Source organism: Dryobates pubescens, chromosome 7 (genome assembly GCF_014839835.1).
Source record: "Dryobates pubescens isolate bDryPub1 chromosome 7, bDryPub1.pri, whole genome shotgun sequence".
Lineage (NCBI taxonomy): Eukaryota > Metazoa > Chordata > Aves > Piciformes > Picidae > Dryobates > Dryobates pubescens.
Window position 1 is genome coordinate 9,262,721 of NC_071618.1, and position 11,728 is coordinate 9,274,448.

General features: G+C 41.5%; 1 long non-coding RNA gene across 1 annotated transcript; it reads left to right on the top strand.

Moving 5' to 3' along the window:
• Positions 1–5,934: 5,934 nt before the first annotated feature.
• Positions 5,935–11,221, top strand: LOC128897325 (uncharacterized). The gene is made up of 3 exons (XR_008462335.1): positions 5,935–6,012; positions 9,000–9,078; positions 11,048–11,221. It is a non-coding gene; the product is annotated as an uncharacterized LOC128897325 (long non-coding RNA).
• Positions 11,222–11,728: the final 507 nt, after the last annotated feature.

Consider the following 11,728-nt stretch of genomic DNA (forward strand, 5'->3'; position numbering starts at 1 on the left):
CCAAGAAAAGATTTTACTAATTTGTTATTAGCATTCATTTACAGCAATGAATTAATTTTTTTAACCAGCCACCAATAAATGCACAAGCTTGATGCAATCTTAGATTATTTTTGTTTTGCACATCTTTTAGATGTACAAAGCATCTTCAACAAGGGGAAAGAGGATACAGTGTTGACACCTCTATTGGTACCTTGTAAGGACTGGTAATGATAGACAGAACGTGGGTTATGCATGTATTACTGGAATATGTTTGATGACTCATGGGTAGCAATCAAGTTATACATGTTTTTCACTCTTGCCTTGAATTTTTCATGCACAAATCAGAACTGAATTATACAGGATACAAATTCAAGTGCCATAATTTTGCTTGAAGGGGGCAAGCTGAAGCTTGAGTCTCGTCGTCTGAAAAGGAAATGGGCCATGATATCTTTACCCTTGGCAAAAGCACACAATTTCTTAATGTTTCTTGTTGTTTTGCCACATTTGTGAAGAGGCTGCTGCTGCTACTGCCATTCTGAACTTTTACTTAAGTTCCCTGAGGACAGTGGATGAGGGCCCCTGGATGGAAACTCTCCATTTCCTTTAGCGCTGGTTCTTAACTGTCATGGAAGTTTTGACAGATAGTAATTTTATTTATAAATAAACAGTGCTCACAAAAGTCAGCCTATAAAATGCAAGAGTCTGGTTACGTCTCTTCAGCCTGATTCAGGTTTTTCCAAACTGCCACTTGCTATTCAGAATAAGAGGAGAAGACTATAGGGTGATTCCTTGTGGCAGCTTGGAATAGTTAAGCAGACATTCGTTGCGGTCAAATGAGGATTTAATTTGCTTGGTTTGAATTGTCTCAGAACTGCATGGCAGTTGGATTTATAAAGTCCTGCATGTACATTTAAATCAAACCCATGCATAATGAAACAGTTCCTTTTGCTAGTGAAGTCACTGCTCCTTTCAGTGGGTGTGGGCTAACCTGTGTTTTTTCAACTAGGAGCATTTTGGAAATAAGCTCCTTTAATTACTTTCAAGAAGTCTTTGAACTACAGCTTGGTGTTTTACTTACCTAGTAGTACTTATTTATTCCATAACCTCCTGCACATAAAACGATCTAAACCACTGTCATGCTAAAAATGCTGAGTCAATAAGTCAAGTTTTTGGTGGTTATCAAGTACCAATTAAATCGACTGAAAATGTTGTGACCAACAAATTTTGATGCCCTGAGGGAGGAAGGGCCCATGTGCTAAACCAGAGTAGAAGTGTGAAACCCTTTCCAACTCAGAGGGCTCTCTAAGTATCCCATCTTCAGTCACTTATGGGCAGCACTGTTGCTACAGTGCAGTTCATTGTGTGAAGAGGCAACTGCGAACACGTCATTTGTTAATTGTCTTGCATAAGCTTAAAGTTCAGGAGAAAGCTTCCCCAAAGAAGCACAGTATGTTTAGTAGGACAAACTGGTTTTGAGTGCAGTACTTGAAATTTTCTTGACTCAAATAAATATGTTTCTAAGACAGCAGGTGGTGCCCTTGCTCTCTTTATGGTCAGATGGTCGTGACAACTTTGCACTAACAAGTGCCTTGTGCTCTAATCCACTAAAGTGTAAAGCAGCCTGACAGTTCTCTGTTTTCCCAAGTATCTCTCTCTCTCACTTCTCTGACTTGTTCTAGACATCAGCAATTTTCCTTCTGAAATAGGAATGGAGCAGTGTTTGGTAAATAAATAAAGTCTATGCAATGTAGTAAAATAATCAAATATGTATTTTGAAACAAATCATTTAACTTGTGTGTCTTCTGACAGGTAAGTACATCTTTTACCCCCTCCATAGTAGTACCTTCCTTGATGAAATACAGCTTTTTTCCCCCTCTCTTCCCTCCACCCTATTTTTACTTTTTGTACAAAACAAGCATCCTGAGAACAGTATCCCCATAACTGGGCTCTCAGAAAACTGAAATCAGAAGGCTGTTGACTTTTGAGAATCCCTTTCCTACCTTTCATGTCTGACAAGTTTTGACTAGTCTATACTAACTACACAAGGCTGTGAGTGTTGGGGTTGTTTAGCCTCGAGAAGAGAAGACTAGGGAGACCTTATTGCACCATTTCAGTACTTGAATGGAGCTTCTAAGAAATATGGGGAGGGACTCTATATCAGGGGGTGTAGTGAGAGGACAAGGGTTAGCAGTTTCAAACTCAGTGAGGGTAGATTTAGATTAGCTATTAAGAAAAAATCTTTTCTCGGAGAGTGATGAGACTGAAACAGATAATTCAGAGAAGCTGAGGAATGCCTGCAGTGTGCCCAGGCAGCTAAGAGGGCCAATGGCATCCTGGCCTGCATCAGGAACAGTGTGGCCAGCAGGAGCAGGGAGGTCATTCTGCCCCTGTACACTGCACTGGTTAGGCCGCACCTCGAGTACTGTGTCCAGTTCTGGGCCCCTCAGTTTAGGAAGGATGTTGACTTGCTGGAACGAGTCCAGAGAAGAGCAACAAAGTTGGTGAGGGGTTTGGAACATAAGCCCTACGAGGAGAGGCTGAGGGAGCTGGGGTTGCTTAGCCTGGAGAAGAGGAGACTCAGGGGTGACCTTATTACTCTCTACAACTACCTGAAGGGAGGTTGTAGACAGACAGATGTTGGTCTCTTCTCCCAGGCAAGCAGTACCAGAACAAGAGGACACAGTCTCAGGCTGCGCCAGGGGAGGTTCAGGCTGGATGTTAGAAAAAAGTTCTATACAGAAAGAGTGATTGCACATTGGAATGGGCTGCCTGGGGAGGTGGTGGAGTCGCCATCACTGGAGGTTTTTAGGAGAAGACTTGACAGGGTGCTTGGTGCTGTGGGTTAGTTGCTTGGGCGGTGTTGGATTGGTGATGGGTTGGACGCGATGATCTTGAAGGTCTCTTCCAACCTGGTTTATTCTATGAATTCTATGAATTCTATTCTATGTTCCATCAATGGAGGCATTAAAGGCCAAGGTGAAGGGAGCTTTGAACAATCTGATCTAGTGGAAGATGACCGTGCCTATGGCAGGTGGGTTGAAACTAGATGATGTGGTGGTGGAGTTGCCATCATTGAAGGTGTTCAGGAGGAGACTTGATGGTGCCATGGGTTAGTTGTTTAGGTGGGTTGGATTGGTTGATGGGTTGGACGCGATGATCTTGAAGGTCTCTTCCAACCTGGTTTATTCTATGTATTCTATGTGTCGTTAAGGTTCCTTCCAACCCAAACCATTCTATGATCCTATGACAAACGTACAAGCCCTGTGAGGAGAGACTGAGGGAGCTGGGGTTGCTTTGCCTGGAGAAGAGGCGACTCAGGGATGACCTTATTGCTCTCTACAACTACCTGAAGAGAGGTTGTAGGCAGGCGAATGTTGGTCTCTTCTCCCAGTGTCGTAGTTTGGGCTGGGTGCCCTCTGCTGCAGGGGTGTTTCCTGTGTCCAGAAGTCCATCCCAGTGGGTGGACTCAGGAAATTAGGTATTTCTACCATAATCCCTTGCACCACTATAAATTTTGCGGTGGGGTCTGGCACTTCCTCTTTCCTTCCCTCTCCGAGACTTGGTAACTGGGGGAGAGATCTCCCGGCCATGGGCCTGATTGGGCCCAAGGCCACAGGGGGATGGGCAGTCTCAGGCCTGGCCAGCTGAGACTAGCCCAGCAGAGGGAGGGGGAAGAAGGAGCCCTGGGGGTTTTGGATGCACCCTCAGGTGGGGTTTGGAGTCTTTCTGGGTTTACTTTGGTTCCTTTCTTGTCACTATGTTTCCTTTTGTGCACACTCACTGTTCTCTATTTAAACTCTCCACTACTTTTGCAATCAGTTTGTCTGAGTCGTTATTTCTGCCTGTGGTGGGGAGGGGATCTGCCCCAACCCATTACACCCAGGCAGCCAGTACCAGAACAAGAGGACACAGTCTCAGGCTGTGCCAGGGGATGTTTAGGTTGGATGGTAGGAAGAAGTTCTATACAGAGAGAGTGATTGCCCATTGGAATGGGCTGCTGGGGGAGGTGGTGGAGTCACCATCACTGGAGGTGTTCAGGAGGAGACTTGATGGGGTGCTTGGTGCCACGGGTTAGTTGATTAGGTGGGTTGGATTGGTTGATGGGTTGGACGCGATGATCTTGAAGGTCTCTTCCAACCTGGTTTATTCTATGTATATAAAACGCAGGACCAGGTATGTGGGTCCCAGAGTGCCCACTGATTGCAGTAGACAGAAAATACGGTACCTGACACAACAAAAGACCCCTGACAATTTGAAATCGTGTCTTGTCATGTGCCAGTATTGCCATCCCTTGCTCTAGTGATGATGATTGGTCATGGCTGTAACTTCTGGAGTCCAGCAGCATTTTTCCTGAGGCTGCAGTGGAGCTTCCCTTCCTGTTCATGTAGTAGCAGCGATGCAGCGATGTGCTGCCCACTGCATTTCTGCCTCTTCATATAGAAATAATCTTTCATATGAACTTTGTATTCAGAATTAGATAACACAGAACACTGATAGGCCAGTATGGGTCCTTAAGTATGTACATCAGGCTCAGGCTAGTGCTGAAACCAGTGATGGTCTGGGATGTAATTAATCATTATTAAGAGGTATCTAGGGGGCTCATGGAACCATTCAGCCTCTCTGTTTTCAGAACTAGGTAAGAGTGTGGAGAGAGGGAAATAATTCCACCCATCAGTAGGTTACAGTGTAGTTAATTTAGTATGAACTTGGTGTTGTGAGTTTACAATTTTGGAGGGATCTATAGAGCACAACTGTAAATAAAATGTAATATCCAAATTTACTTTTAGCACTAACAGCTGAACAAGATGCATGATGTTCTTTGTGAAAGATGTACGAACAGTCAGAACAACCTCAAAATGTAATTTCCTGAAAGTATTAATATTTTAAACCATTCTCTTCCTTCAGAGTGCCAGAAAGAAGTCCTTCCAAAAAAAATGCAAGGAGAGAGATGTGGGTATTTTATTTATTTCTCTCTAGCAAATAATACATTTGTTGTGTTGCTTGAGGAGTTAATACCTGTGGGAGGATAGATCACTACTACTCCTCATCAGCTTGGAAATGCTTCCTATTGTAGAGATAATTCACCCAGCCAGGCTTGCTGACACCACCCTCTGTCTTCAGCACCCCCTGTAAGAGGCTGTTACTCTGAGATGAATATTGTTACTTATATTTCAGTGTTGGTTTGTAAAGATATATTCCTGTCTAGCTTATTGCCTTCAAACCAGAGAGAACAGAACATTGCTTTTATGTAAACAATCAAAAGATTTACAAGTGTATGAATCTTGGTTTTACATATGTTAGAGAGCTGCCTTCATTTTCCTCTGGCTGTATGCAGTCATCTATATTTATTATAATTGGCGTGCAGAGGACACAAGACTTGACAGAGTGAAAGTTATAGATGAAACACGATCATTTGATGCTCTGTCAGCTCCTGTCTTGCCTAACAAAACACGTTACATTTCATGCAGAATTATGGCAGGCTTCATTTGTCATCTCAGCTCCATGAAGTATGGTTATACTGTAGTAAATAAGCATGTAAAAGGGCCTGGACAGAGGAGAACATCCTTGTAAAACAGTTTAAAGAGCATTGATCAAACCTTTTTATTATTGTAACTGCGCAGCTTTTAGATTGGTGTAACTCAACTGTATGCTTTCTCTAAAATGTACCTCTCAGTCTTGCACCGGAGTGGATATTTCTCACCATCAGTTCCTGGAAGAGGCTCAAAGTGGAGACTGTTAGCGCATGCCCAGTGCTGCCTTCTGCCAAAGCTTTTATTATCTTTGTTGGCATAGTAGCTGGCAATGGAAGACGTTCCCTCTTCCTATTTCCTCTAAATAATTATAGCAGCATTTTTTCCAGCCTAATTTTGGTTGTGAACCTGTTTGTGAGATAGGATCAAAGTGGCAACCAAATCACAGGGACTCGAAATGTGATCACATAAATTCCTTGTCCAGAATTGTTTCTGTGTACCACATTCAGAAATGTATCTGTGGATACTGGCCATGACACTGCTTCCCAGGGGAGTCTTCTCAGTAAGTATCACTCTGTAGTTATGTTGAACTGTACCTTCTATTATCATAGCATGGTTGATGTCTGTGGGAACTCTGACAGGTAAAATGGTGTGTACCAGACAGAAGAGACTGGAGACACAGCTCAGCAGCACATCTACAACTGAAATCACCATTTGCTTTCATTTCCAAATAGGCTGACTACAGCTTTTTAACAGTGGCTTGTGGGGTTTTTTGGCCACTCTTGATCAGCAATTGGAAATTGTCAGTCATCTCTGTCGAAAGCTAATAACCATCAGAGCCTTTTAGCATTGTTCCTCAACTGAGGAGAAGGACTAGCCCAGGGCAGTGAAAGATAAACTCTGGCTTATACTCAGGCCTCCCTTTCCCAATTAAAAAAAACACATAGAAAAGAGATGTTGGCATTCCAGTAAAAATATGCTGCAGCTCCCTTCCTCCTCTATTCAAAGGCAAATCTTACTTCAGGCAAAGATGGTAACCTCATTAAAATGAGAGGGAAACATCCAAAATGGAAACTGGAGAAAAAGCCACATTTCTCTAGATTATTCACATTGTATGGACAGTTGCTCAGAGTAGCTTTAGTATCAATGCATTTTTTGGTATGTTCTGTACTGATCTGTTGTAGTCAGGGAAATGTAGCCATCACATCTATATTAATAGCTATTAACAAGAAATAGATTTCTTTCCAGAAACACAGAATACAGTGGAAATGTTTTAACTTTTTGTCCCCTTTTCAGGCAAATTGCAGAGACTCACAGAGAGGAGAGAGAGAAAATTTGTAGTTGTTTGTTTGCTCTTGCAAAGCACTGAACATGACCCCTGAGGAATGTGTAGGAGAGGAAATGAAAAGCAGACGTGGGAAGCTGAAAAGGCAGCACTTCTCCTCTATCATTAAGTATATAATAAGGTAGATTACATCAGTTGTTGGCCTAGTCTCTCTGGTGAACAGGTGTCATAGATACAGCACTGTCTAATCAAATATTAACTCATCATGTGGCAACAAGTACTAGGAGAGGGAATGTGTAAGATCACCTCCCTCCTTTCACATGCAGCCAACTCTCCTGTGAGGCGCTAAGATTCAGTAAAGGACATCCTTATCATTTTAATGGAATTAATCTAATTTTACATGGTTGCATAGACTTGCAACAACCATTTCCCCCCCACACTTTATATAATAAAGTGCTTTGGATACTAATGTATGAACAGCCACAAACTCAAATTGGGGTGTGTGTATATATAAAGTGAACCCATAGTAGTTCAGTAGTAACTATATTCAACCATTACTTAGAATAAACTGATATGCAAGATTTTTTTGTTCATATATTTCTACATTGTTTGCAATTGCAGATAAAAACTTTTGTTCCCATTTTGCAGGCAGAAAAAAATGGAAATGAGAATACATGCCATTGGAAAAGAAGCCAGTCTAACTACGGACCGTGACTGTCTCTGCTAGCTCATGGTCTGTCCCAAACTGTCTGGCATTGCTGAGCAGTGGTGAAAAAAATGAAACATTTGTTTTATTTTTGAATATTTCATTGCATTTGTTAGACTATTTACTGTATACAATATTATATAGAATCCAGAGTTGCAGTAGTTTTAAAATGATAGCTCTATCAGTTTTGTGGGTATTGCACATAAGATGTCAAATAACATTAGAGGAGACACCTAATGAGAGTTGCCTTCTGTCTTCTCAGTCACTTTCCTGGAGGAGGCAAAACGTCACTAATGGATGGTATTGAATGTAGAGCCTCCAAAGCAAACTAATGATGAACTGTCAGGCAATATTTTGTTTTCAGGAAAGAGGCCACATCACTTACTCTTTTATTCTTTGGGCTCCAGGAAGGGTCAGTATAGAAGGAGAAAAAATGGCTTGGAGAGGATGCTCTGGATGACCAGATGTCCTGATGTGTGGACTCTTACAAGCATCCATTCTCCAAGAACAGAAGCTTAAAACTCACAGTTTCAAAGAGGGGGCTAAAACCTTTTCCATTTTAATAGAGAAGTGACTTAGTAAATTGGGTGTAAATCAACCATAAAATACTTCAGTTTGGAGAGTTCTTAATAACCAATAAAAATATAGGTGGAAAATAAGTTTTAAGTGTTAAGGCCTGACAAATTTGCATAGTTCTTTGGCTGGGTTGCCTGAGCTGGAAGGACAGATGCTTTCCATCCTAAACTGTGTTAGCACTTACTGAAAAGAGATGCAAAGTTATTGTCTATATCTATAGTTTTCTATTCTTTGATATTACTTTTCCATGTTCTGGTGGGATTTTTATTATGGATTATATACTTTTACATATGTGTGTATATATATACACACATATATAAGATCAACAGTTATTTTATATATATTTTGCATCTAAGAACTGTACCACTTGTCCAAAACGTTACTGAAGTTCAGCTGACAGAATGGTGAACCTAATGTATATGAGCTAAGAAGTCCTGCTCTGTAGTTTTTAATTACTGTATGAAAGTGGGAGATGTGCCAAACATTGGAGAGATGAAAGTGCAAATTTTAGTTCGGACTCAGCTGCACCATGAAGGGAGATGCAGGTGCAGGCTGTTTCCTCTCCACCCTGTTTTCTTTAGAGAAAAATCCCAGAGGCACAGGAGAGGGTAGACAAGTTGGTAGCGAGATCCAGCATGTTCATGATGTGGACAGTCACTGAGTTAGGACTGGTGGATGCATTATGGGGAAAAATTTCTCTGGGCCTGGGGTATGGCCAAGGTTCATGGCCTACAAACAGAACACCTGCCCCACTGGGCAAGCACAGCTGGTGTCATCCCACTCTACTTCTGCTCAAGTCAGTGTTAGTACATAGGGTCAGAGCTTGTGAGGTTTACGCACCTTGAAGAATCCCTGTGATGTATTTGAAAGGAAGGGTTCCAAACAAGTGCTGCCAGGCCACCTGTTGCTGATAAAGCCATGTCCATTTATTTAGATATTAATTGAGGATGTCTCCCTGGGTTCTGTCTTGTATCACCTCCAGATCTTTTGGATACCTTAATGTGACAGAGCCAGTGAATGGAGGCAGTCTTCTTGAACTCTCACTTCTGGAAAGGAGACCAGTAAGTGCTTGTCATCAGTTTTTATTAACACTAAATATTTTAGCAAGCTCTTGCCATTTTAAGTATTGTGGGGAAAACAAAGCAGTCATCTACCTCCTCTAGCAATTTTCATCGCTCATGAGACTAATCGTTCCTGTCAGGTAGCTGCATAGCTTTTTCACTCTCTATAGCTGACAGCCTTTTTGCATTTGGTATTGAAAGCACAGGCTTCAACCTTATGCTACAAAGAATATCTTACATAATCACTTCCTAGAATCACTCACCTTTTGAATGAGGTACAGCACTTCGCTGCAAAGCACAGAAAGGAGAGTATCAGGTCTACAGGATTCTTAGTCTCTGGAAGATTTGTTGGCAGAATGTAATGCTTTCAAGTGAAGGCATTGAGAACAGGCTCTAGCGTGACCTTGTGATCCTTATTCAATCCTCAGCATATGCTGTGAATTGATCTAGATTTTAGGTTTTTTAATACTCATTGGTGGGTGCTGGAGGGCATGTTGCAGGAAAAGAAACACAGAATAGGAATATTCTCTTCTTGTTGTGGGAAGTACAGGCTCATTACTGACAGATTCTGCTGCACTAAACCTGTATTGGTGGAACAGGTTTAAGCACTTAATCCTTTTGCTGGTCCTGTTATAACAATTCCTAGAATATGGCAACACTAACAGGATGTTTTTCATAGAGATTAAAAAAGATTATTCATTGTAGTGACTCATCTCATTGTTGAAAGCTGTGGCTGATTGCACAGTGTGCTTTCCTGATGAAAGGAAAGTAAACTAAAGAGATCTGTTCCTTTTCAGCCACCATCTATTCTGACCTTTGCTCTCTTATCAGTATAATGGTTAAAAGTCCCACAAAGCCCAGTTCTCTTCCATGTGTCCCATGTGTTAGCCCAAACAGCTGTCTCTCTCTGTCCTTTGCTTCTACAAACTGTTCAGAGACAAACACCACAATGCCACATAATGTCTGCTCCTCTGTTTTTAGTTCAGAGTGGTGTAATGCCTGTTCATCAATCTGACGGACATATCCTCATGCTTAGAAGTTAATTTTGGGAATGATAGGCACAAGATATTTTATGCAACAAGGTAACAAGAGCAGCTGACTGGAAGAATAAGAGCAGGTAAAATACTCCAGAAAAAGATGCAAAGATAGCTTTGCTTTTTTTTTTTTACAGTAAAGCAAGGATCATGGTGCTGAGTAAGGCTTTCTTCTCTGATGTTGCTCTGTGACATATACACAAAGTCTGCACCTTTTCTAAGGGAAATCTCTAAACTTATGACTGAATTAATTTTTTGTCTTCTTGGTCTTCTTGGAAAAGGTTTAAATAGCAAGGGCAAACACCAAAAGCCTGTATTAAAAATCACAACACAGCCTTGTTTGGAGTGAGGCTTTTAATATTAACTTTCCTGGTACAACTAAACAGCTTCTTAGCTTTTGCTTGTCACCAAGGGTTTCTCTGTGAAAAGCTTCCCACTTTAATTTTTTTTGTATCTGGAAAAGTCCATGTGCTTTCTAAGAACTCCTTTTAATCTTTCAGCTTTGTAGGCCTTTTCCCGGCTTGCTGTTCACTACTTTATGGACATGAATTGCAAGAAGTCACACATGCATTAATTTTGGGGATGTGCTCCCTGAATAACTGATTTTACTCAGTAAGAGATGTAATTTTCTTACGTTGTAAGCAAAATGGGCTTCAGTTAAAGATCATGGAGCAAAAATTGCTTGGATGAATCATTTTCTGGTGAAGCAGGAAATATACGTTCTCTTGCTGTCTTTGACACAGTACATACTGCCATCTGGGTGTCCTGAGAAAGCATCTGTCTTTCTTCCTTACCTGCTGCTTTTGCCCTTTCTCAGTGGACACATCAAAGTGCACTATAAACAGAAAAATGTCATCAAATGCCAAGCTTTCAACCTTACATAATGCCATTTGCTCCAGGCTTTCCTAATGTGATTGATCATTCTTGTTTCACAGGTGGAGGAGCTGAGGCAAAGATACTCAGAGGCTGTGGGCCAGGAGCAGAGCTAGAGCCCACCTTCTTCAAACTGAAGCCATGATCACACCCCCTGCTGTCATTGTGTCTACAGTCATTGCCGATTACTGCCAGTACTTTACAGCTGTATAAAAATACTCATTCTGAAAAGCTGAAGCATCTTAACAAACCGTATGATAATGCTACTTCGATATAGCAGCTCACACTGCAGTGTTAACCTGAAATCAATCACACCTAGCATTAAAGACACTTTTCCTGCTCTGCTTTCTTCCCCTGTACCTAGGTAGCTGAAGGCTGGTGAAGTGCCTATTTTTTCACACATGTTATTTGATATGTGTCTACGTGTAGGTCACTAAGAGTACATTAGGAATGCAGTGACATTTGTCATTCAAACTATCACATTGACCAAGCCACTGTGAGCATTAATTATTTCACAAATGACTGCACTCAGTTATGTCTCATGCTGGTGCTTTGCCAAAGAAGGGTGGCTTTTTTTAACGCCTCAAGATTTCCTTTCTGCTTTAGTACCCTGTTAGATAGGGGCGCAATCGTGGTCCTTAGATACAAACAAAAACCGGTTAAAATTGCAAGCTGATAGCTCTTCTGTGTTTTGTTTTGTTGTGGCAGATTGCTGAGGTTCCTGTTACACTATTCAATCTTTC